The following is a 24963-nucleotide window of genomic DNA, read 5'->3' as shown; positions in this document are numbered from 1 at the left end:
GTAATATTCCTCGTGTTTAACCCCTATCAATATTATAACATATTAAAACACACAGTTTCTCAATAAATTCCGCAATATGGTATCTCACAAAAAAATAGAACATCCAATGCCAAAATATGCCTATCAATACAGTAGTAGGTAGGTATAGGTATATAGGTAGGTAGGTAGGTAGGTAGATAGGTAGGTAGGTAGGTAGGTAGGTAGGTAGGTAGGTAGGTAGGTAGGTAGGTAGGTAGGAATAGGTAGGTAGGTAGGTAGGTAGATAGGTAGGTAGGTAGGTAGGTAGGTAGGTAGGTAGGTAGGTAGGTAGGTAGGTAGGTAGGTAGGAAGGTAGGTAGGTAGGTAGGTAGGTAGGTAGGTAGGTAGGTAGGTAGGTAGGTAAGTAGGTAGGTAGGTAGGTAGGTAGGTAGGTAGGTAGGTAGGTAGGTAGGTAGGTACAGTGGCGTAGCCAGCCTGACGATTTTGTCCCGCTATGTAAATTTCGAGTTATTATAATTATTCATGTCTTTAGAAATCCATTGTTTTCACAGTCAGTGAACACGAAAATATTAGCATAGCTGGACAAATCGACAGGCTGGCTACGCTACTGGGTAGGTAGGTAGGTAAACTTTATTTAAAACCAAGAAACACGCTAGCCCCATCAACTCTAGGCTGGTTTCCATGAGGGGCGTGTTTAAATAAACAAAAACTAGTTAATATGACTACAAAACAGGACAATACTACCGACAGTTTCACACATAGATAGATTATATGAATAAGTAGGACTAATGCCTTTCAGTGTCCAACAACAATTGATTTAAACAAACGAAGCGACTCGGCTGATTTTGCTTCGTTTGGGAGCTGATTCCAAAGCATACTTAGGTTGTAAACGATAGACAAGTTAACTACATAAGATTAAGTTGACGAGCTAGTCGCAAATTCTCAGGCACAAAGCACAAAGTCGAAAATAATTTACGCTGTAAATATTTTTAAGGGTATAGCACGTTTGTTTATAGTTTAGATACTATAGCTTATTTGACCGTTGTTTGATTGTATAGTTATCTTGTAAAGCAAATACAAAATGGTTTTCCGTGTACGATAGCGCGCTATTGCACTTGGGATGTTGCAGGCATATTCAACTTGCGCAAAACGTAAGGATACACTCGACTACCCCTCGCATGTCAACATATTTAAGAAGAGACCAATAAATGTACACAAGTGTAAACGTTTTTGAACTATATTAAATTTCTAGCATGAAAAAGTAGTTATAGTGCTTAGAACGTAGCTTCATGTAGTCTGATTTCACAAAGTTTTTCAGACGAACAAACAACTGTTTGTTCAACAACAAATTTGACTAGATCATGAAACCAATCAAAGAAAAATCAACACAGATTTCATATGTAAAGGAACTCCCACGTCTAGATGCTTGACAATTCTTCAAGATCTAACATTAGCTGTAGCGCCAAACCACGCCAACCAAATCAATCTGTATTTAAATCGTTATTTGTTGCATGACAGATACGAATATTCTACCATGCTGAACATTCAGCCGTGCACCATGCATTACGCGAAAATCCCAGGAAATTCCAAGGCGCAAATATATGGAATTTAGACATTTCAGATAACAACATTTATATGGCAATAGGTTATATTTTATAATTATATCAGGCGGCCATACAGGCTCTTTATATGTTTAGCCATTTATATAGGATAATTTTCCTATCTTCATAGAGGTACTAGAGAAACCATAACATGCGGACCAATTTTAACTTACAGGAAAATGCCAATGTCTTCACGGCTACTGTTCGATCATCAATGGTTCACAAACTTGTCATTGTGAAAGTGGTTTCAATGTCAGGGGCTTGGCTTGTACAGGTGTGTATAGTGCGTGAGTTAACGTTTAGCATGGCACTATTTATTATTCCTACTTAAATACTCAAGTTGTTTAGGGTTATGTTTATGTTTACTGCAGGTGTTTATTAATATATTTTCCTTTAACCATTCCATTTAGATAACGATGAATGTTTGTCATCCCCGTGTAATCCAGCGTTTTCAATCTCGTGCAACAACACCCTAGGTTCTTACGAATGTGTTTGTAAGAAAGGTTTCTTTTACACTGGAACGGCGTGTGTTGGTACGTATTTTTCGTTGGTAATAACTATTCAAGCTTCTTCCCGATGAGCATTTGTAGTTGTCCTTGCAATTTCTTCTTTCATTTGTCTTCCTATATTTTTCAATCCAGGTGCGAAATGTCACAGAAAAAATAATCTGAATTACTTTAACCAGAATTTTATTTAATAATTTGCGAGGAATCTGCAGTATGGAGCGTGTAAAATCCTAAAAGTTGCTTCCTGTTGCTCAAAAAAGCAACAGTACTCTAGGTTGCTCAAAACCGCAACACACTCAAATTATCAAACGTTGCCGGGAAAATTCGATCATAAATTGCTATATGTCTGCCGGACTGCCTATTTTCGGAGCATTAAAGATCGTAAAAATTGACACGACCGATACCCGTAATCCTGAAGTATGTCTCTTCTATTTGGAACGTTATGAAACTGTACAAGCACAATATTTTTTATATTCAATAGTACCGTGGCACTACAGAAAATATTTTGAAATTAAAAATAAATTATACATTTATACACCGATTAACTTGCTGTTATTTCGATAGTTTCCAGTTGTTAAAATGCTATCTTCTCACATTTTAAAGTTTGCTGATCTTTGATTCGAAAACAAAGTTTCAGTTAACCAGATATATTTGGCCAAGGGAAAACAAAATGTGTTCGAATTAGCGAGGAGTATCAGTTAAGCGAGTAAATTACTATAAAAAACACTGTCAAATTCAAGGGGAATTGAATTTAGTTCAAATTAGCGAGTAGTTCAAGTTAAGCAAGTAACGGGGGACTACTGTATTTCCTGCGGAAGACGAGATATAATTTCTAAACCGACCAACGTTTGTTGTACTAATATAGTATTTAAACGAGATACAATTATTTTAGTTCATCGCATCGTATAATATGTAAAATTACTTAGAATCATGAAAATGTTCTCAAGTTTTCTTTGAAATAAATACTTTTGTTTGTTGAGGGTAAAACCGTAATAGCTATAGACGAAATGTTTTTAAAATTCTCGTGTTTTTTAATACTTCAAAGAGAAAAAAATATCCAGGATCGATTTAACAGACCTTTTAGATTATATCCTTTAATTTTTTCAAAACAGCATAAATCAAAATTATTTTGTAATGTACCTCTTGTTTTAAACGCGGGAAATCCTGGCGAGGTACACAAAAACTGGAGTTATCAACTATGTTCGGGTCCTTTGACATCTGCGAAGGTCTTGGAAACTCGATCAAATTCATGAGGTTATCACGAAAGTCAAGCCTGGTCAAAGCTTGGTCAGAGCTTGGTCAAGCTATACATGACTAGTTATTAGTTCACCTAAATTAACTTCCTTTTAGACGCTCTTGTAAATTATAACACAAAAAATGCTGAAATTATAATTTCGTGCTGAAGAAACACCAAGCTGCAAAACACTGTTTAGCTTCATTCCCCGTTACTTTTTTTTAATAGTAAATTATGTTCGTTCTTTAATAAAAATCGATGTATTTACATGCCCAGTAAACTCAGATTACGAAAGTTTGTTGGATGATGCTCAGTAAAACTTTCAAGTAATAATTGAATGACAGAGAATCCTCTCGGTCACGCAAAGGATCTCGTTCGCAACAAACTCGTTCACCTTCTAAAGGAATCTACTCACAAGCTGCCAAAGCCATAACATGCAGACGATAAAAAAGCGTATAAGACGTACACAGGCTCAAGTCCGGCATGCCCAAAGTCGTATTTCCAGGAAACTATATAGAACTTGACTTATCATCTGTTATTCAAGCCGATGCCACTCTCGCCATCGAAACCTGCCCTCCTATGCCAAGACGGTTCGTGATTGGCCCACCCCACGTATTGTTCAGGCTGTGCCCAGCCAGGTTCGGGTCATGAACACCACTAACAAACCCCAACGAGTTTTCTGATCTTCGTCGCACACATGGCCATTTTGAACAGAGAGCTACCAACATTAAAGGTATAAAAAAGTGCCTGGGCGTCGCTTCCATCGCTAAAGACGGCCTCCTAGTCGTACCCCACATGGACCCCTTATCCATAGCTACTGAAGCGTCACCGATCGTTCCACGAAATGCTCACGATGGTCTTGTTACAGCCCTCCACCTTTGACTTGATCATCCCACTCCACCTCCAACTCCACCTTTCCATGAACCGACAGTTCCATGCTCAGTGGCAGTTGTGTAAAACTCTTTTGAGGGCGTCTCCGAGTCATGCCATAAATGCACCTCCCTTCGACAACTTCCACCACCACTGCAACAACATAGCACCGGCGATCCACCGAACGTTGTTAACGTCTCCTACGCGACGTTCTTCGGGGAAGTAAGCAAAACATTCTAATACGTCGTGAAACAACGGCGTCGTTTACATTATAGTGCACGGTCAAAGAAATCAAGGAACCCTAGTTGGCGACCTGGTGTATCGGTATCTCATAATTGGCATTCGGTATCTAGTCGTATTAGTAGAATACGCATGGTGCTTCATCCAGAAGTTCACTGGGCGACACACAGCTGCGATCAGTTTCCTATAATGTTAAAGTCGACGAGTGCTTCTGCGTGATCGATGAGACCGGTCATCCTTCAAATAACCGTCCCCCGGAGGATGATAATAGCGACGGTGATCTTCTAGTTCCACCAGAATCCGTACTTCCAAGACCATCCCACGTTCCCGATGTACTGCGCCGAGTCTACCTACTACATCAGCATTAAGGACTATAATCGTTTCGTTTAGTAGTTAGGAACTTTAATTTAAGAAAATAGAAGAGAAAAGAAACCACGCCACACATTTTAGGTTGGCATTGTGCGTCATTAGCTTGCAGTCTCTTTGCACCGAGTTGCGTTGTTGTTGTTACGTGGTGTTTACGTTGTCTTTTGGAACTGTAGGGCTTTTGCACGATATTTGAATATATAATTGAACCTTACTTGCGCTGATCAAAATTCGCCGTTATACTTGCATAATTTGCTGTTAAATCAACGTTACGAATTAATAATCTGTTCAATTTCACAGTGTGAATTTCATCAATATGAATCCCTGTCCGTGTTTTAGCGTATAATAAGCAAACAGATTATCAGAGCAAATAATTTTATATTTTCCTTCCCAAGCTCGGCAGAGGCTGAAAATTTTGTCGCAAATAATTGTGGAGCTACTTATTTTACTAAACTGATTCAAAACCGACGCTTTTCCAACTTGAAAAAAATGCTGACGTTGATCTCTAGTTATGCTTGTAGCAGGCAACCTTGTTCACAGGGCTTTTTACCTTGATTTTGGCCTTGGGATCGACCAGCCCTTCTGACTTCGTATTGGTTAAATGATTTTTCCTCATTTAAGTGTTAATAACGGAATTTTTTGTAATTATTCCGAACCAAGCAAATGAATAGTTGTGCGATCGAAGGGTGCCGTAAATGGCAGAAAACAAGACTCCAACAACCTCGTTCCCAGGGCATTTCACCTTGATTCTTTTAATTATACTTATTCAAAATACCCACGAGATGTGGGTATTTTCAACGGCCGATCCTAGGGCTTTTTCTCTTTTCTCCTTCCCACAACCCCAACCCCCCTTTCCAAAAATTCCCAAAAGGCCCTGGGAACGCATGGAAAGTAACAAAATGTTCGAATTTGGTTGGATTTATTGTTAACAAGACGCCTATTCTGGCGTTAACTCCGGCGTGCCGCGCAAGTGCCTGTCTTCAATATAAAGCTTCTGAACATAAACAATACAGTTCATATTCATTTAGATGCCTTGCGAACCTAAATGTTGTTCCATCGCGAAATACAGAAGCACATCGTGCTTTAGAAAGTATAGAAGTTCAATTGTTCTAAAATGTAAATAAACCGCATGATACGTTCACCTTGTCTTACACTTTGCCTTCGGAATTCGTGCTTATATAGTTATATTAAATTTTCAATCCTGTGCAAACTGCGACGTGTCAACGCGCCCATACACGACCACATCATCTTGTTAAACGGCGAAATAGCAGCGATATTATTGAAATAGGAACAGAATCTACATGTATTGAATATATTCTTACCCCAATTCAATCTAAACTTAATCGAACAGCATGCTGAACGATGTATTTGTTCCTCTTGGAGGAATTGCCGTATCATGCGAGCGAAATGGAATCGCACATCGGAAAATTAGCCAAAGCTGTGCACCACAACTCTTGGGAGACAAGACTGGGACGTCGATAAATCCGGTCACATACACATTTTTCAAATGCTGGTATATTTCTTGCCATTACCCACTTGCGAGGACGAAAAAAAAACAACAAAAAAACACAAAACAAAACCGAGGCGAATTTTCATCTCTGTCGCTGACGCCGGATAATTTATTGCTTTTACAGTGAATAACCCAAATGAAGTAATGGTAACAATAAGATTACTATAATACTAGCGTTATTACTTACCAACCAATTCCGATGGAAAGCTTTTGCAAAAAATATCAGACGGGTGACGTGTGTTCAATTCTAACAAAATGTATCGTTCTTACCTAACCAAAAATGTTTTGTGAGCAATGGGAGCGTAAGACCCTTGTGAGGATACTAACCATGAAGAACAACTAGTAGTCCGGAGCCGTTGTATCAAGTTGTAGAAAGCAAGTTTATCGTTTTTATATAACAAGCGAACTAAATATTTTTGACTTTCTTACAAAGATACTGTTTACAACTACACATTTAGTGCATAGAATTCAAGGTGACTCATTCAAGAGAGTTGTAAGGGTGTCAGTTATTTAATTTTGACTTATCCACCGTTTAAGCTAAACGGGCTTGATACAACCGGCCCCAGAAGTGTACTTATTTATTTACTGTTGTATATATTTACGCGAGAGAAAAGACGTACGAACTAGGACAGATAATCAAGTGAAAGTTGTCTTTCCTTACATGTGTAATTGTCTATGTTATAGCCAACTCTGAACTGAAAATCAGATTGAATGGTTCAAGTAACAATATGAATGGATCTGGAAGATTGGAAATCTATCATCCAAAAATGGGCTGGGGCACAATGTGTTATGATGCATTGTGGATCAGCGCAGATAATTTTGGAATTACTGAAGGTGATGTCACCTGTCGTCAGTTGGGTTTCTCCGGAGCAAAGAAGATCAGATCTTTGGCTTACTATGTCGAAAGAAGTGGTCCGGTGTTGCTTTCTCATGTTCAATGCTCTGGTGAAGAATCATTTATCTGGGATTGCAGTCATAATGGATGGAATAATCCTCCTGCGTACTGCGACCATACTAACGATGTCGGTGTTGATTGCTACTAAGATCAAAATCGTTCAAGGACTCTGGATTAGATAATAGACTAGATGATATTCTTTTTCTTGATGCTTACATAGTTAATAATATATGGTCTGTAATTTGACGAGAATACAACGGCGACGATTATCGTGCAAAAACATTGAAAAGAACCAAAGCAGAAAAAATTAGTGTTTAATAGAGGGAACGAAAGCGAAATGTTCCCGCCCAGGAGTGAACTGGGGACCTTGCGCGCGTAAAACGCATGTGATAACCACTACACTACGGAAACTTTCGCGTGGCTGAAAAATAATGTTTTGTTTCGAAATTTTCATTGGCAAATAATATAAAACCTCGAAATTTTAATTTAATAACTTGTGCATGCATGTGATTACCGCTGCACTACACGAATTGCATAGCATCTTTGAAGAGTTTAAAGGAAGGAGCTGGTGTGATCCGGTATATTTATTAATTGTTTATTTAAGGAAAACTATTTTCATTAGCTATCTTTAAGTCTGAAATCTGCTGTGCGATAACATTTTACCACAAACGATTATCCATTGTTTAAAATAGGAAAAGTAGAAGTAGTTAATTTCCACTCAGGTTTGAACTGGGGACCTTGCGCGTGTTAGGCGCACGTGATAACCGCTACACAACGGAAACTGCCTCGTCCCCAGTTGCTACAATCATGTAAAATTGATATATATATATATATATATATATATATATATATATATATATATATATATATATATATATATATATATATATATATATATATATATATATATGAATAAGAAAAAACTTAAGAAGAGCATGCGGACGAGGCAGCTACGTAAACACGCAAAGAACATTCAGCAGAACAAGAATGGCAAAATTGTGTCTTTAAAAGAATGGAAGAAAGCGAAATGTTTCCGCCCAGGATTGAACTGGGGACCTTGGACGTGTAAAGCGCACGTGAAAACAACTATACTACGAAAACTTTCCCGTGATTAATAAAGAATATTCCCCTCTTAATTTCAATTGGCAAAATATCGAATGCTGGAAATTTTAGTAAAATAGCTTTAAAATTCTTTACGTTTCAGAAATTTCCACGAGTCATAACGGTTACAGGTGTAAATAAAATATATCGAAAGAAACACAGCGCACATAGTTGTTTCTGTACATGGTCAAACTGTTTACCTTGCGCCTCTAAAGAGCACTTTGTAACCGCTAGACTAGAGAAATCGTATCGCACCTTAAAAGTGTTGAAAGCAAAGCACTGGTGGAATCCGGTATATTTGTTATCGGCTTATTTTTAGGAAGTAATTTCATTAGCCATCTTCAAGTCTGAAATCTGTTGCATTTATGGCAACTTGTGTTCCACAAACGAATATCGTGCAAAAAACATTCAAAAGAACAAAAGTAGCAAATTTAGTGTTTAATAGAGTGAAAGAAAGCGAATTGTTTCCGCCCAGGATTGATCTGGGGACCTTGCGCGTGTTAGGCGCACGTGATAACCGCTACACTACGGAAACTGCCGCGTCCCCAGTTGCTACAATCATGTAAAATTGATATATATATATATGAATAAGCAAAAACTTAAGAAAAGCCTGCGTACGAGGCAGCTACGTAAACACGCAAAGAACATTCAGCAGAACAAGAATGGCAAAATTGTGTCTTTAAAAGAGGGAAAGAAAGCGAAATGTTTCCGCCCAGGATTGAATTGGGGACCTTGCACGTGTAAAGCGCACGTGAAAACCACTACACTACGAAAACTTTCTCGTGCCTGGAAAAGAATATTTCCCCTGTTAAGAGGAGACTTTTTAGATAGTCGCGTATTTTGCCCAAAATCGTTCAAAACTTAGCAACTAGGCCTTCGCTAGAATATGCTTCGCAGCCATTTTGAATTTACAAGTTTGGTAAAGTTTTCGTGTCGAGAGACAGCTGTTTTACTAACTTTTGGAGAATTTCAAAAAGCGAAAAGCTCCTTGAAATAAAGAAAAACATCAGGTGAGTATTCGTTCAATTTTTTTAGTATTTGAATGATATAATTTTCCATGCGTACATTTTTATTAGTGCGAAGGAGTGACACACAGTCACACACTAAAGTATAAACATATTGAAATATACTGATTAAGTTTGACTTTTGTGATTTAGAATTACCTTGTGATAGAATAAAATTCTCAAATGTCAACGTATTTATTTCTATCCCCAACACATATTGGAAAATATGAACAAATCAGAACAATAGTTTCAGATGACAGATACCAGTAAACTACTAAACTCGCATAGTGGATGGTTATGTCACTTATGTGTAGTAGCTTGAAGTTAAGATACAATAATAAAAAAGACCCTAAATAATCTATTTCAAGAAACAACACAAGAAAGAAAGAGAAAGTCAAACTATTTTCATCTATTTCAAGAACAACTGCCCTCTCTATTTTAACAATGAATTCCTTGTGTGGTGGGTACATAATATGGGACATGTAGGACAATTGGTGGAACAATCATGGGACAATTTATTCCAAAATTATGCAGCTGTCCATATAGTGGGATATATGTGTACATATAGCTGTAAATTATAATGTGACTTTGTTGTTAAAATATTATATCAATAATTGCAATAAATAGTGTAGTTCACTTATACTGTAATAATTAGGAGGGAGTCTAAATACTTACGAATACTTTCAAATTATAATACTTATCTTGGTGAATACAGAGAAAATTTGTTAGGAAACATTTTCATTGTTTTTTTTTTATGGTTAAACACAAGGAAATGTAATTTAATACATAATCATAGCACATTTCTTTCAAGTAAAAAAAATGTAACAAAGCCGCCTTAACTACAATGGCAAACTACCAAAGTTATTGTGCCACTATTTTATTATTTTCACAGCAACCCCTTATAAATATAATTGCCTAGGTATTTCAATTACATCAATAATATTGTTAATACAAGTGCCACTTCATTTGGTATACTAATGCCTAAAGTAAATATACAACATATGGTTGATTTTGAAAATGTCAAAAAACGACCACGGACCTACCACCCAAATTTGAACAAAATTGTAATTTTTGCACACAACAAATAACTGGGGCTTATAATGAAATATAAATTAGTTTGATCGGAAACAATTCTGCACTGAATTTTAATGGCTAAACTTAAGGTTCACATAAAGTCCCTTTTCGACAAAAATGACCTAAATAAAAACCCATTGATTTTTTAGATAAAAATTGCTTATTCAGTAAATTAATTGCTACGAATTTTGTAATATAAACTAAGGAAGGTGTCTATATGGTTCAAAGTATCTCTATTCAAATTCTACTCAAGAAGTAGATAGCTATTCTGAGATGTCAGGTAAATATGTGCTGTGATAATTGGAAAATTGCTTGATTTTGAAAATGTCAAAAAAACGACCATGGACCTACAACCCAAATTTAAATCAAATTATACTTTTTGTAAACTACTATACCCAGGGTGTATTGCAAAATATGAATTAGTTTGATCGGAAACAGTTTTGGGGTAATTTAACAGTGTTGAACATAGGTTTTAGCAATAGACTAATGTTTTAAGTTCATGTCAAATCAAGCAAAACCTCAGCAATTATTTTAGGTACATCTAATTTTTGGATTTTAAAACTAATGCAGGCTTTTACATAAAATACATCTATAGCAAAAGAAAATCACGTACAACACAGCATTTCCGCCTAATATTTAAGATATACGGTCAAAAGTGCTGATTGTAATACATTTTTCCAATGGCAATTCCAATATTGAATTGTTTGTAAAATAAGATGGTATACTAATAAGATTATAGGCACTAAAAGTTCTACGAAACTGCAATTTTTTAACACTGATATGTCAAAGGATTACATTATATCTTATTCACTGTGATCACAGGCAGTTACCTAGCTAAAAAACAGTAAAATGATCATCATACATGCAATCCTAACTTCTATAAACTGCAATCATAGCGAACTCTTGTATAACATTCCACCGTCCTTAATTATTTGGCAAACAGTGAATCCATTTTGTCTAGGAGTTTCATATTTTTAGATGATCACATGCTTTTTATTTTCTGTCAATTTGCATAACTTTCCGGGAGTTATGGTTGTGAAAACGGCACAGAAACACTCATACTATTTGAAATCCGGCCGCCATGTTTACATGGAATTGCTTCGATCAACTTCCAGACTCCACTCCCCAGCAATCTGATTGGTTTTGAGCGTTCAATACGCGAGTTTGAAAAAATCTCCTCTTAATTTTAATTGCAATCTTCAAGTTTGAAATCTGCTGTCCGATAACATTTAACCAAAACGATTATCCAGTGTGTTTCCGCCCAGGATTGAACTGAAAGGAAAAGTAGAAGCAATATGTTTCCGCCCAAGATAGAACTGGGGACCTTGCGCGTGTTAGGCGCACGTGATAACTACTACACTACAGAAAAACGCAAAGAACACTCACAAAGAAAATAGCAAATTGTGTGTTTAAAACAGGGAAAGAAAGCGATATGTTTACGCCCAGAATTGAACTGGGGACCTTGCGCGTGTAAAGCGCACGTGATAACCACTACACTACGAAAAAGAATGTTTCCTTTCTAAATTTGAATTGGCAAAATATGAAAACCTCGTAATTTTGATTCAATAACTTGTGCACGTCATAACCGCTTCGCTACATGAATTGCGTGGCATCTTTAAAGTGTTTAAAGGAAGGAGTTGGTGTAATCCTGTATAAATATTAATTGTTTATATAAGGAAAACTGTTCTCATTAACACCAACATGATTGGAAAATCAAGAATGTTAATTTCCTATGAATGACAAAACACACTTTTAAAAGCGTAAACTGTAGTGTCAACGGAGTTATAGTACAATCAATTGAGTAAATACACAACATTAGTTAGGCAAAAAGAGAACTCAACTCAACCGGTTGTCAATTACACGTTAACGACATACAATAAATAACCCGATATGACATCTCCATTCACGCGTCATGCCTGAGACAAATGAAATCTCATGACAATTGATCTCAAATCTTATAAAAGGCACCAAAACGACCGATATTTTAGTACAACTCTACTGATTTGGAATGGCTGCTGTTCCGCGAAGACAACGAATAATTCAAGAGAACCGGGAGCGGTTAGTTAATTAGGGCATTCAATGACCCTGAGCAAGATTATCTAAATATAGCAGACACACTGGGAATTCATCCAACAACAGCAAGAGGAATCATCAGACGTTTTTGGAGCACGACCGTATAGAAGAGCTCCTGATGGTGGGCGCAATAACACGAAGGTTGATCCCGACATGACACTTTGTATGTATTAAAGAAATTGTCAACGAAAATCCAATGTCGACGTTAGAAGCAGTAAACGAACAGCTACGAGAACGACTACCACAAAAACCACGTATTCATTCATAACATTTGGTAAAGTATTGTATGGGATGCTCTAAACCCGAAAGCTTGCACGAATATGTACAGCGGAGAGAAATTGACCAGATGTTATACAGGGTGTATAAAAAAAATCGAATCTAAATTTTGCGTGTAATAATGCAAAATATATTTGCTAAATTTCGTTCATTTTTAAACTATCGTTAAGTTCATTTTTTTCTCTTTCAAATGACAGATTGCGCGTGTCAGTTAGTTGAAAAATGAAGGAGTACTGGTTCGACAAAAAGTTCATAAAAATTTTCTGCCGATGGGAATTTGACGTTTGTTTTATTGAAAATTAGTCCCAAAGGGCTTTAAAATCTAATTATTACTGAAAACTAAAATGCAAATTTATTGGAAAATTCTGCTTATTCAATTTTCAACGATAGCTTTGAAAAACAGAATGCCTCAAATGTTCGACGAGCAGTTCAAGGCATCCTTCGACGCTGTCAAACTTGCATAGATAGAAACGGAGGACATGTTGAAGGATTAGGAACCTAAATTCGTAATTAAATAAACAGGATTTATGTAAATTTTTCTACATAACAGTTTGTCGATTTAATTAAATTTGCATTTTCTTTTGTGTGGAGGTCTCACTTCGAATTCCCATCAGCGGAAAATTTGATTTCGAGCAACAATTTTTAAAAGACGATAACTCGGCCAGTTTCGGTGGTGTCGATATAAGAATGGTATAATCGAAAACTAAATAAACTAATCTTTGTTGCCATACAAAAATTATATCGTTTACTTTAGTATTTTATACACAGCAGCGGGCAGCCTGTCAAAGTTGGACTCGAATAAAGCCTGGTGTGCAATTTTCACCTGTGCTACAGTACGGGCTATCCATTTAGAAGTCGTCGAGAGTATGTCATCCGAAGCCTTTCTCCACGCGATGAGACGACTCGCTTCCCATCATGGTTGGCCAAGCACGATAATTTCCGATTACGGTACGTCGTTTGTTGGAAAAGAGAGATTATTAAGAGAGCTATTAACAAACTTGCCACAGAAGCTCGAAGATTTTGCAACCCTACATCAACTTCGCTGGATTTTTATTACGCCCCGGAGCCCTCGTCAAGGCGGAATTTATGAAAGCTTGATAAAAGAAGTGAAACGTGTCATTCAAGTTGTGATCGAAAGCCAACGGTTATCTTGGAACGAAATGAACACAGTGTTTGCCGAAGTAAAGTCATTGATCAACGGAAAACCCTTAGGATACCCATCGAACGATCCCAATGATTTGCAACCCCTTAAATATATTCTTGTTTTTACACGTTATATTTTTATCCTCTCGAAAAATAGCTTACATTCTTTACGCCGCCATCTTGTTGTCCCTCTATCCTACTTTATCCCACAGTATCCCTCAATGCCTCTACTGTCCGTGCCTAATCCTAAGTGTCCTTATTAATCCTAATTAAAACTGTTCAACATAATATAAATACTAATAATAAAGTATATCAGTTCATCATCCCCACGTTTATATCAGTTTCATGAATAGCTTCATGATACGTATCTAAATGTATCGTGGATTGGGGTTCCGGCTTTTCCGCTCGCTACGTCTCAGTGTTGGTGCAGTTTCTCCGCGTTTTTCAATCCCGAGATCTTCCGCCGCGTCTCCTTCATCTCCTACTGGCCATTGAACATCTTCGACTTCGATATAGTTTGGTTCTATAAATGGTTTGACGTCATCTGGGTGACGGCACAACGAAAACCCGTTTTCTTGATGTTCGACAATGAGTTTGTTCCCTTCGTCATTGATGTCGATGATCGTGAATGGTTCACCGAGGAAAACGGGATCAAACTTCCTCGATTTTCGGTAATTTCTAACACGAACTTTGTCACCAATGTTGAAATTTGATTTCTTCCTGTATTTAGAAGAGTTTATTTTTTCTTCGTTGTCAGTTTTCTTCTGTTTGTCTGCTTCCCGAGCTCTTCCAAGCTCTTCCTCTCAAGAACTCTTGGGACCTACAAAAACTACGAAAAGAAGGAATGCAAATCGAAAGTGCAACTAAAGGGGTTAATGAGTTAAATACTGAGAACCCAATTAACAAAATGGGGAAATATTCTTATAAAAACTTGAAAAAGAAACAGCAAACAGGAAAACCACGAACATGCTACTACTGCGGACAAGACATTAAAGTATCTATAATAGAACATGTCAAAACCTGTAGAGCGAAAACCAGCAAATGCAATTTCTGCGATACAATTGGGCATTACGAGTCTGTTTGCAGAAAAAAGAAAGCTGTCAGAGAACTGACAACCAACAACCCAGAATCGCAGCCTCGAGATGAGGAAGACGCCGAAGAATCTGGTATATACAACATCAACATCTTCAGAGTCACCGATACTAACCCATACCAACAACACAATACCAGTCAAAGAAGGAAGGAAGATTTCAAAGTGCAAGTCATTGTCAACAATAGCCTTGCTACTGTCTTAGCGGACACTGGGGCAAGTATTAGTGTTTGCGGAAAGGCAGAAGCTAAACGATGGAATCTTCTTTCGAGAATGGTCAAGACCCAAGCTAAAATCAAACCATACAACAGCCCTCCCATACCAATTTCTGGCACCACTAAATGCGCCGTAACGTTCGGAAATTCATCCATCCCAGTAGAATGGCACATTATCGACAACCCCTGCGAACCAGTACTTGCAGGACGAATCGCAGAAGAGCTTGGTATCATAAAGTTTGACGCCAAACCAACAGTTTTTCAACCTGTACAAATGATACACTCGACTGACAATAAAGAAACACTGCAAAACATTTTGCAACAGTTCCCACAGAATTTCAAAGGCTTGGGGAAGTTGAAGAACCACCAGGTCAAGCTCCATGTAGACACCAGCATTAAGCCAGTCACCACACCTGCCAGACCAGTGCCATACCACTTGAAGGAACGTGTCACGAAAGAAATCGAAAAGATGATTAAACAAGACGTGATCGAGGAACACCCAGCCACAGAACCAGCCCCATGGATTTCCAATGCCGTGATAGCGCCGAAAGCCAACGGAGCAATACGTATGACACTTGACGCTCGTAACGTTAATAAAGCCATACAATCGTCCAACTTACCCATCCCCCGGCAAGAAGACATCAAAGCCAAACTCAGTGGAGCAAATGTGTTCTCAAAGATGGACTTTAAATCGGCTTTCTGGCAACTAGAACTGCACCCGGACTCGAGATATTTGACAGTCTTCCACGCAAATGACAAACTATATCGATATAAACGTCTCACCAGTCACCATGGGAGTAAAGCCTGCACAAGGAGAACTTAACATGGCTCTTCAACCCTTGTTTGCAAACATCCCCCAAGCCCACCTTATCCATGATGACCTAATCGTGGCAACCACAACAAACGCAGAACACAACGAAGCAATCGAAGCCGTCATGACCGCCATATCAAACGCCGGTATTACACTAAACCCGGATAAGTGCACGTTCGGAGTACCAGAAATCGAATTCTGGGGGCCTACGTATTGGATCAGATGGCGTACGACCCGATCCGGCCAAAGTTGAAGCTCTTGACCATATGACACCGCCACAATCCAAGGAAGAGTTGACAAGTTTCCTGTGCATGATGCAGTCCAACTCAGATTTCATTCCCAACTTCGCTCAATTAGCGGCTAAACTGAGAGAATTAACGAAGAAAAACGTCAGATTCGAGTGGAACACAGAACACCAAACAGCCTACGAAGTCCTGATTGCGAGATTCAAGCAAAATACGCTGCTCCAATACTTCGAGATGAGTGCACAAACGTTTCTATTTACGGATGCACACCAGACAGGGCTCGGGGCGATGTTAGCGCAAGGCGACAGCATTGAGAACGCACGACCAGTGGCGATAGCATCGCGAACGACTAACGCAGCAGAGCGAAGATATCCGCAAATTGACTTGGAGGCACTCGCAATCGATTTTGCTTTGAGAAGATTTCGACAGTATCTCGTGGGTTCCCCTACCAAGATCCAGGTGATAACGGATCACCAACCTCTCTGCACGATTTTCAATGGAAAGCGCCAAGGGTCCATTCGAACTGACAGAATTAAGCTCCGCCACCAAGACATACGTTTTACCGTGACATACCAGCGTGGGAAAATCAACCAATCCGACTACCTCTCACGACATGCCAAACCAATCGAGAAGCTGACGTGCCAGGAACGGCAAGAGGCCGACGACCTCAACAACCTACTGTATATGCTTCACACTACCCCGATCATCGACTGCATGGGTATTGGAACTATTGCACAAGCCACCCAGAACGATCCAACCCTCAAAAAGATTGCAACACTCGTCAACCAGGGGTTAACCTGGATCGAAAAAACAGAGTCGAAAGAAATCCAACGTTTCCAGAAAATACTTCCAGAGCTTACGATGACCGCAAATGGTATTATTCTGAAAGGCGAAAAGATCGTACTTCCAAGTAACCTCCAAGATACGGCCATCCGACTGGCACACAGAGGAGCTCACCCTGGCCAAAGTGGACTTGAACGACGACTCAGATATCATTTTTTCTTCCATAATATGAGTAAGAAAATAGAAGAATTCGTCAAATCATGCAACCACTGCAGTATGTTCATTGACAAAAAGACAAAAGAACCCATCAAACCACACCGGGTTCCCGAGAAATGCTGGGATACTGTATCAGTCGACCTATTTGGCCCGATGCCAACATCTAAGCACGTGGTCGTCGTACAAGACTTAGCATCACGATTCCCAGCCGCAAAACTGGTTACATCGACAAAGGCAGATAAAGTGTTACAAGCTCTCAGCAAAATTTATACAACGTATGGCAACCCCGAGGTCCAAATTTCCGATAACGGGCCTCCCTTCAATAGCGCTCAGATGCACGACTTCGCAACGAGTAAGTCCATCAAATTGCAGAAGGCTCCACCACTTCACCCATCCTCCAATCCAGTCGAAACGTTTATGCGTCCTTTGGGAAAGGCCATGAAAATTGCATATCAAACCAGGGCTCCTGAAAAAGAAACATTGGAGACGACACTAAACAACTATAGACACACACCTCACCCAGCAACGGGTATCCCATCCTCGTCGCCAAATATATTCTTGTTTTTACACGTTATATTTTTATCCTCTCGAAAAATAGCTTACATTCTTTACGCCGCCATCTTGTTGTCCCACTATCCTACTTTATCCCACAGTATCCCTCAATGCCTCTACTGTCCGTGCCTAATCCTAAGTGTCCTTATTAATCCTAATTAAAACTGTTCAACATAATATAAATACTAATAATAAAGTATATCAGTTCATCACCCTTACCCCTAAAAATTTTCTCATCGGTCGAGCATCGAACAGCGTTCCGCACGGGTCATTCGAGAGAAGTGAAATCTTAATTCGAAGGTTTCAGTTTGTCTAAAGCCTGGTTCAGCAATTTCAAAAGAGATTTATTCCAGAGTATCTCCCGACGTTGCAGAAAAAAGGAAAATAGCGATTAAAAGAACGACAGATGAAGATTGGCGACTTGGTCTTGATGGTCGATTACAAGACACCGCGCGGGAAATGGAAGTTAGCCCGAGTTGAAAAAGTTTACCCTAGAAAGGATGGTGTGGTAAGGAATCTTTTGGTCAAAACACAGCATGGTAATTACAAAAGGTCAGTGCAACGTTTATGTGTTTTAATAGAAGCTAGTAGCCCATGAACGAGCATCCACGAACTGTGGGCCCGGAGGGTTGGTTTGAATAGCCAACAACATTCCATCATAATCAAATGAATTTTAATGTAATAAATATATCTAATCATGTTAGTTATTAAGTTAATAAAAGATACTGTACGAGTGACTGCTAATCAGTTAAGCGTCAGGGGAAGAACGAGGTAGAACGAACGGTTGATTTGGAATTAGTTGTAATAGACAAAGTCCTACGGGGATCCACCCTTCAGGTACTGAAATTTATCTGTTTGCATGTATGTTTGTAGTTTGATTAGTGTTTATGTTTATGTTTATGTTTAGTTTGATTCATACCATGAACTAAGAAAATGATTGGAATGCATGTATCTTTTTACCTTTTACTTATATAGTTAAATTTAATCTTTTTTATAGAATATATATTTATCAATAAATATTTACAAAATTCCCGTTCGACTTGCGTTTAAAGTAGCAGTGCAAAATACCTGGGCGGGAACATTTCGCTTTCTTTCCCTCTATTAAACACTTTTAAAGTGCGATACGATTTCTGTAAACTAGCGGTTATCAAGTGCTCTTTAGAGGTGCAAGTAAAACAGTTTGACCATGTACAGAAACAACTATGTGCGCTGTGTTTTTTTCGATATATTTTATTTAAACCTGTAACCGTTATGACTCGTAAAAATATCTAAAACGTAAAGAATTTTAGATTTATTTTACTAAAATTTCCAGCATTCGATATTTTGCCAATTGAAATTCAAAGGGGAAATATTCTTTTTTATCCACGGGAAAGTTTTCGTAGTGTAGTGGTTATCACATGCGCGTCACACGTGCAAGGTCCCCAGTTCAAACCAGAAACATTTCGCTTTCTTTCCCTCTTTTAAAGACACAATTTTGCCATTCTTGTTCTGTTTACTGTTTTTTGCGTGTTTCCGTGGCTGCCTCGTCCACAGGCTCTTCTTAATTTTTTGCTTATTTAATGTATATATCAATTTTACATCATTGAAGCGAGTAGGGACCACGTAGTTTCCGTAGTGTAGCGGTTATCACGTGCGCCTAATGCACGCAAGGTCCCCAGTTCAATCTTTAGCGGAAAGACTTTGCTTCTACTTTTCCTATTTTGAACACTGGATAATCGTTTGAGGTCAAATGTTATCGCACAGCAGATTTCAAACTTGAAGATAGCTTATGAAAAAAGTTTTCCTTAAACAAACAATTAATAAAAAATGACGGATTACACCAGCTTCTTCCTTTGAACACTTCAAAGATGTTACGCAATTCATGTAGTGTAACGGTAATCACGTGCACCTTACACGCCAGAGAACCCAATTCAGAACTTAGCGGAAACAAACCACATGTGCGCTGTGCTTCTTTTTTCCTGCCATATAAATAAGATAAAGAATGCGAAAATTGGCGAAGCACCGGGTGTTCCAATAACATATTCAAATTTGTTTGCTTGGAAGTGCGATATTTTTTAATTAGACCTTGGAATGCGAGAGCTCTTTAGAGGCGCAAGGTAAACGGTTTGATCATGTACAGAAAAAGCTATGTGCGCTGTGTTTCTTTTATACATTATATTTAAGCCTGTAACCGTTATGGCTCGTAGAAAACAATTTTTGATTTTAATTTCCGCAACGTAAAGAGTTCTATAGTTATTTTACTAAAATTTCTAGAATTCGATATTTTGACAATTAAAAATCCGAAGGGAAATATTCTTTTTCATCCACGGGAAAGTTTACGTAGTGTAGTGGTTATCACATGCGCTTCACACGTAAAAGGTTCCCAGTTCAAACCAGGGCGGAAACATGTCGCTTTCTTCCCCTTTTTTAAAAACACAATTTCGCCATTGTTGTTCTGCTGACCGTTCTTTGCATGTTTCCGTAGCTGCCTCGTCCACAGGCTCGTCCTAAGTTTTGGCCTATTTTATGTATATACCAGTTTTAAATCATTGAAGCGAATGGGGACGAGGCAGTTTCCGTAGTTTAGCGGTTATCACGTGCGCCTAACACGCGTAAGGTCCCCAGTTCAATCCTGGGCGGAAACTCTATTTGCTTCTACTTTTCCTATTTTGAACACTCGATAATCGTTTGTGGTCAAATTTTAACTTACAGCAGATTTCAAACGTTAAGATGGCTTATGAACATAGTTTTCCTTAAATAAACAATTCATAAATATACCGGATCACACCAGCTCCGTCCTTTGAACACTTCAAAGATGCTACGCAATTCATGTAGTGTAGCGGTAATCACATGCACCTTACACGCCAGAGAGCCCAATTCAGAACTTAGCGGAAACAAACCACATGTGCGCTGTGCTTCTTTCTTCCTGCCATATAAATAAGATAAAGAATTCGAAAATTGGCGAAACATCGGGTGTTCCAATAACATATACAAATTTGTTTGCTTGGAAGTGCGATATTTCTTAATTAGACCTTGGAATGCGAGAGCTCTTTAGAGGCGCAAGGTAAACGGTTTGACCATGTACAGAAAAAGCTATGTACGCTATGTTTCTTCCATATATTCCAATTTTTTATTTTAATTTCCGCAACGTAGAGAATTCTATAGTTATTTTACTAAAATTTCCAGCATTCGATATTTTGCCAATTAAAATTCCAAGGGAAATGTTCTTTTTTAACAAAGGGAAAGTTTTCGTAGTGTAGTGGTTATCACATGCGCTTCACACGTGCAAGGTCCCCAGTTAAAACCTGGGCGGAAACATTTCGCTTTCTTTCTCTCTTTTAAAGACACAATTTTGCCATTCTTGTTCTGCTAACTGTTCTTTGCGTGTTTCCGTAGCTTCCTCGTCCACAGGCTCTTCTTAAGTTTTGGCCTATTTTATTTATATACCAGTTTTACATCATTGAAAGCAAATGGGGACGAGGCAGTTTCCGTAGTGTAGCGGTTATCACGTGCGCCTAACACGCGCAAGGTCCCCAGTTCAATCCTGGTCGGAAACACAATTTGCTTCTACTTTTCCTATTTTGAACACTGGATAATCGTTTGTGGTCAAATTTTAACGCACAGCAGATTTCAAACGTTAAGATGGCTTATGAAAATAGTTTTCCTTAAATAAAAAATTCATAAATATACCGGATCACACCAGCTCCGTGCTTTGAACACTTCAAAGATGCTCGCAATGCATGTAGTGTAGCGGTAATCACATGCACCTTACACGCCAGAGAACCCAATTCAGAACTTAGCGGAAACAAACCACATGTGCGCTGTGCTTCTTTCTTCCTGCCATATAAATAAGATAAAGAATTGGAAAATTGGCGAAAGATCGGGTGTTCCAATGACATATACAAATTTTTTTGCTTAGAAAAGCAATATTTCTTAATTAGACTTTGGAATGCGAGAGCTCTTTAGAGGCGCAAGGTAAACGGTTTGACCAAGTACAGAAACAGCTATGTGGGCTGTGTTTCTTTCATACATTTTATTTAAGCCTGTAACCGTTATGGTTCGTAGAAAACAAATTTTGATCTTAATTTCCGCAACGTAAAGAGTTCTATAGTTATTTTACTAAAATTTCTAGAGTTCGATATTTTGCCAATTAAAAATCTGAGGGGAAATATTCTTTTTCATCCACGGGAAAGTTTTCGTAGTGTAGTGGTTATCACATTCACTTCACACGTGCAAGGTTCCCAGTTCAAACCAGGGCGGAAACATTTCGCTTTCTTCCCCTCTTTTAAAAACACAATTTTGCCATTGTTGTTCTGCTGACTGTTCTTTGCATGTTCTGTGTGCCTCGTCCACAGGCTCGTCTTAAGTTTTGGCTTTTCTATGTATATACCATTTTAATCATTGAAGCGAATGGGGACGAGGCAGTTTACGTAGTGTGCGGTTATCACGTGCGCCTAATACGCGCAAGGTCCCAGTTCATCCTGGGCGGAAAACACAATTTGCTTCTACTTTTCCTATTTTTAATACTGGATAATCGTTTGTGGTCAAATTTTAACACTCAGCAGATTTCAAACGTAAAGATGGCTTATGAAAATAGTTTTTCTTAAATAAACAATTCATAAATATACCGGATCACACCAGCTCCGTGCTTTGAACACTTCAAAAATGCTACGCAATTCATGTAGTGTAGCGGTAATCACATGCACCTTACACGCCAGAGAACCCAATTCAGAACTTAGCGGAAACAAACCACATGTGCGCTGTGCTTCTTTCTTCCTGCCATATAAATAAGAAAGAATTCGAAATTGGCGAAACATCGGGTGTTCCAATGACATATACAATTTTTTTTGCTTAGAAGTGCGATATTTCTTAATTAGACCTTGGAATGCGAGAGCTCTTTAGAGGCGCAAGGTAAACGGTTTGACCATGTACAGAAAAAGCTATGTGCGCTGTGTTTCTTTTATACATTATATTTAAGCCTGTAACCGTTATGGCTCGTAGAAAACAATTTTTGATTTTAATTTCCGCAACGTAAAGAGTTCTATAGTTATTTTACTAAAATTTCTAGAATTCGATATTTTGATAATTAAAAATCCGAGGGGAAATATTCTTTTTCATCCACGGGAAAGTTTACGTAGTGTAGTGGTTATCACATGCGCTTCACACGTAAAAGGTTCCCAGTTCAAACCAGGGCGGAAACATGTCGCTTTCTTCCCCTTTTTTAAAAACACAATTTCGCCATTGTTGTTCTGCTGACCGTTCTTTGCATGTTTCCGTAGCTGCCTCGTCCACAGGCTCGTCCTAAGTTTTGGCCTATTTTATGTATATACCAGTTTTAAATCATTGAAGCGAATGGGGACGAGGCAGTTTCCGTAGTTTAGTGGTTATCACGTGCGCCTAACACGCGTAAGGTCCCCAGTTCAATCCTGGGCGGAAACTCTATTTCCTTCTACTTTTCCTATTTTGAACACTCGATAATCGTTTGTGGTCAAATTTTAACTTACAGCAGATTTCAAACGTTAAGATGGCTTATGAAAATAGTTTTCCTTAAATAAACAATTCATAAATATACCGGATCACACCAGCTCCGTCCTTTGAACACTTCAAAGATGCTACGCAATTCATGTAGTGTAGCGGTAATCACATGCACCTTACACGCCAGAGAGCCCAATTCAGAACTTAGCGGAAACCACATGTGCGCTGTGCTTCTTTCTTCCTGCCATATAAATAAGATAAAGAATTCGAAAATTGGCGAAACATCGGGTGTTCCAATAACATATACAAATTTGTTTGCTTGGAAGTGCGATATTTCTTAATTAGACCTTGGAATGCGAGAGCTCTTTAGAGGCGCAAGGTAAACGGTTTGACCATGTACAGAAAAAGCTATGTACGCTATGTTTCTTCCATATATTCCAATTTTTGATTTTAATTTCCGCAACGTAGAGAATTCTATAGTTATTTTACTAAAATTTCCAGCATTCGATATTTTGCCAATTAAAATTCCAAGGGAAATGTTCTTTTTTAACAAAGGGAAAGTTTTCGTAGTGTAGTGGTTATCACATGCGCTTCACACGTGCAAGGTCCCCAGTTAAAACCTGGGCGGAAACATTTCGCTTTCTTCCTCTCTTTTAAAGACACAATTTTGCCATTCTTGTTCTGCTAACTGTTCTTTGCGTGTTTCCGTAGCTTCCTCGTCCACAGGCTCTTCTTAAGTTTTGGCCTATTTTATTTATATACCAGTTTTACATCATTGAAGCAAATGGGGACGAGGCAGTTTACGTAGTGTAGCGGTTATCACGTGCGCCTAACACGCGCAAGGTCCCCAGTTCAATCCTGGGCGGAAACACTTTGCTTCTACTTTTCCTATTTTGAACACTGGATAATCGTTTGTGGTCAAATGTTATCGCACAGCAGATTTCAAACGTGAAGATGGCTAATGAAAATAGTTTTCCTTAAATAAATAATTCATAGATATACCAGATCACACCAGCTCCGTCCTTTGAACACTTCAAAGATGCTACGCAATTCATGTAGTGTAGCGGTAATCACATTGCCTTTACACGCCAGAGAAACCAATTTAGAACTTAACGGAAAATAACCACATGTGCGCTGTGCTTCTTTCTTCCTGCCATATAAATAAGATAAAGAATTCGAAAATTGGCGAAACATCGGGTGTTCCAATGACATATACAATTTTTTTTGCTTAGAAGTGCGATATTTCTTAATTAGACCTTGGAATGCGAGAGCTCTTTAGAGGCGCAAGGTAAACGGTTCGACAATGTACAGAAACAGCTATGTGGGCTGTGTTTCTTTCATACATTTTATTTAAGCCTGTAACCGTTATGGTTCGTAGAAAACAATTTTTGATCTTAATTTCCGCAACGTAAAGAGTTCTATAGTTATTTTACTAAAATTTCTAGAGTTCGATATTTTGCCAATTAAAAATCTGAGGGGAAATATTCTTTTTCATCCACGGGAAAGTTTTCGTAGTGTAGTGGTTATCACATGCACTTCACACGTGCAAGGTTCCCAGTTCAAACCAGGGCGGAAACATTTCGCTTTCTTTCCCTCTTTTAAAAACACAATTTTGCCATTGTTGTTCTGCTGACTGTTCTTTGCATGTTTCCGTAGCTGCCTCGTCCACAGGCTCGTCTTAAGTTTTGGCCTATTTTATGTATATACCAGTTTTAAATCATTGAA

At 38.4% G+C, this 24963-nt stretch overlaps 13 non-coding genes across 13 annotated transcripts; 8 read left to right on the top strand and 5 right to left on the bottom strand.

Moving 5' to 3' along the window:
* Positions 1–7539: 7539 nt before the first annotated feature.
* Trnav-uac lies at positions 7540–7612 on the bottom strand. Its single transcript has one exon. It is a non-coding gene; the product is annotated as a tRNA-Val (tRNA).
* A 298-nt stretch (positions 7613–7910) lies between these two features.
* On the bottom strand, positions 7911–7983 carry Trnav-aac. Its single transcript has one exon. It is a non-coding gene; the product is annotated as a tRNA-Val (tRNA).
* A 781-nt stretch (positions 7984–8764) lies between these two features.
* On the bottom strand, positions 8765–8837 carry Trnav-aac. The gene has a single exon. It is a non-coding gene; the product is annotated as a tRNA-Val (tRNA).
* A 168-nt stretch (positions 8838–9005) lies between these two features.
* Trnav-uac lies at positions 9006–9078 on the bottom strand. Its single transcript has one exon. It is a non-coding gene; the product is annotated as a tRNA-Val (tRNA).
* A 2735-nt stretch (positions 9079–11813) lies between these two features.
* On the bottom strand, positions 11814–11886 carry Trnav-uac. The gene has a single exon. It is a non-coding gene; the product is annotated as a tRNA-Val (tRNA).
* An 8449-nt stretch (positions 11887–20335) lies between these two features.
* Positions 20336–20408, top strand: Trnav-aac. The gene has a single exon. It is a non-coding gene; the product is annotated as a tRNA-Val (tRNA).
* A 600-nt stretch (positions 20409–21008) lies between these two features.
* Trnav-cac lies at positions 21009–21081 on the top strand. Its single transcript has one exon. It is a non-coding gene; the product is annotated as a tRNA-Val (tRNA).
* Positions 21082–21247: 166 nt separating this feature from the next.
* Trnav-aac lies at positions 21248–21320 on the top strand. Its single transcript has one exon. It is a non-coding gene; the product is annotated as a tRNA-Val (tRNA).
* Positions 21321–21955: 635 nt separating this feature from the next.
* Positions 21956–22028, top strand: Trnav-cac. Its single transcript has one exon. It is a non-coding gene; the product is annotated as a tRNA-Val (tRNA).
* A 1101-nt stretch (positions 22029–23129) lies between these two features.
* Trnav-aac lies at positions 23130–23202 on the top strand. Its single transcript has one exon. It is a non-coding gene; the product is annotated as a tRNA-Val (tRNA).
* Positions 23203–23798: 596 nt separating this feature from the next.
* Positions 23799–23871, top strand: Trnav-cac. The gene has a single exon. It is a non-coding gene; the product is annotated as a tRNA-Val (tRNA).
* Positions 23872–24036: 165 nt separating this feature from the next.
* Trnav-aac lies at positions 24037–24109 on the top strand. Its single transcript has one exon. It is a non-coding gene; the product is annotated as a tRNA-Val (tRNA).
* A 634-nt stretch (positions 24110–24743) lies between these two features.
* Trnav-cac lies at positions 24744–24816 on the top strand. The gene has a single exon. It is a non-coding gene; the product is annotated as a tRNA-Val (tRNA).
* The last annotated feature ends 147 nt before the right edge of the window (positions 24817–24963 follow it).

This window comes from Dendronephthya gigantea, unplaced genomic scaffold, assembly GCF_004324835.1.
Source record: "Dendronephthya gigantea isolate DGI-Jeju-01 unplaced genomic scaffold, DenGig_1.0 000156F, whole genome shotgun sequence".
Taxonomy (NCBI): domain Eukaryota; kingdom Metazoa; phylum Cnidaria; class Anthozoa; order Malacalcyonacea; family Nephtheidae; genus Dendronephthya; species Dendronephthya gigantea.
The sequence above is the reverse complement of the archived record's forward strand: the minus strand, read 5'-3'. Positions and strand labels throughout refer to the sequence as shown.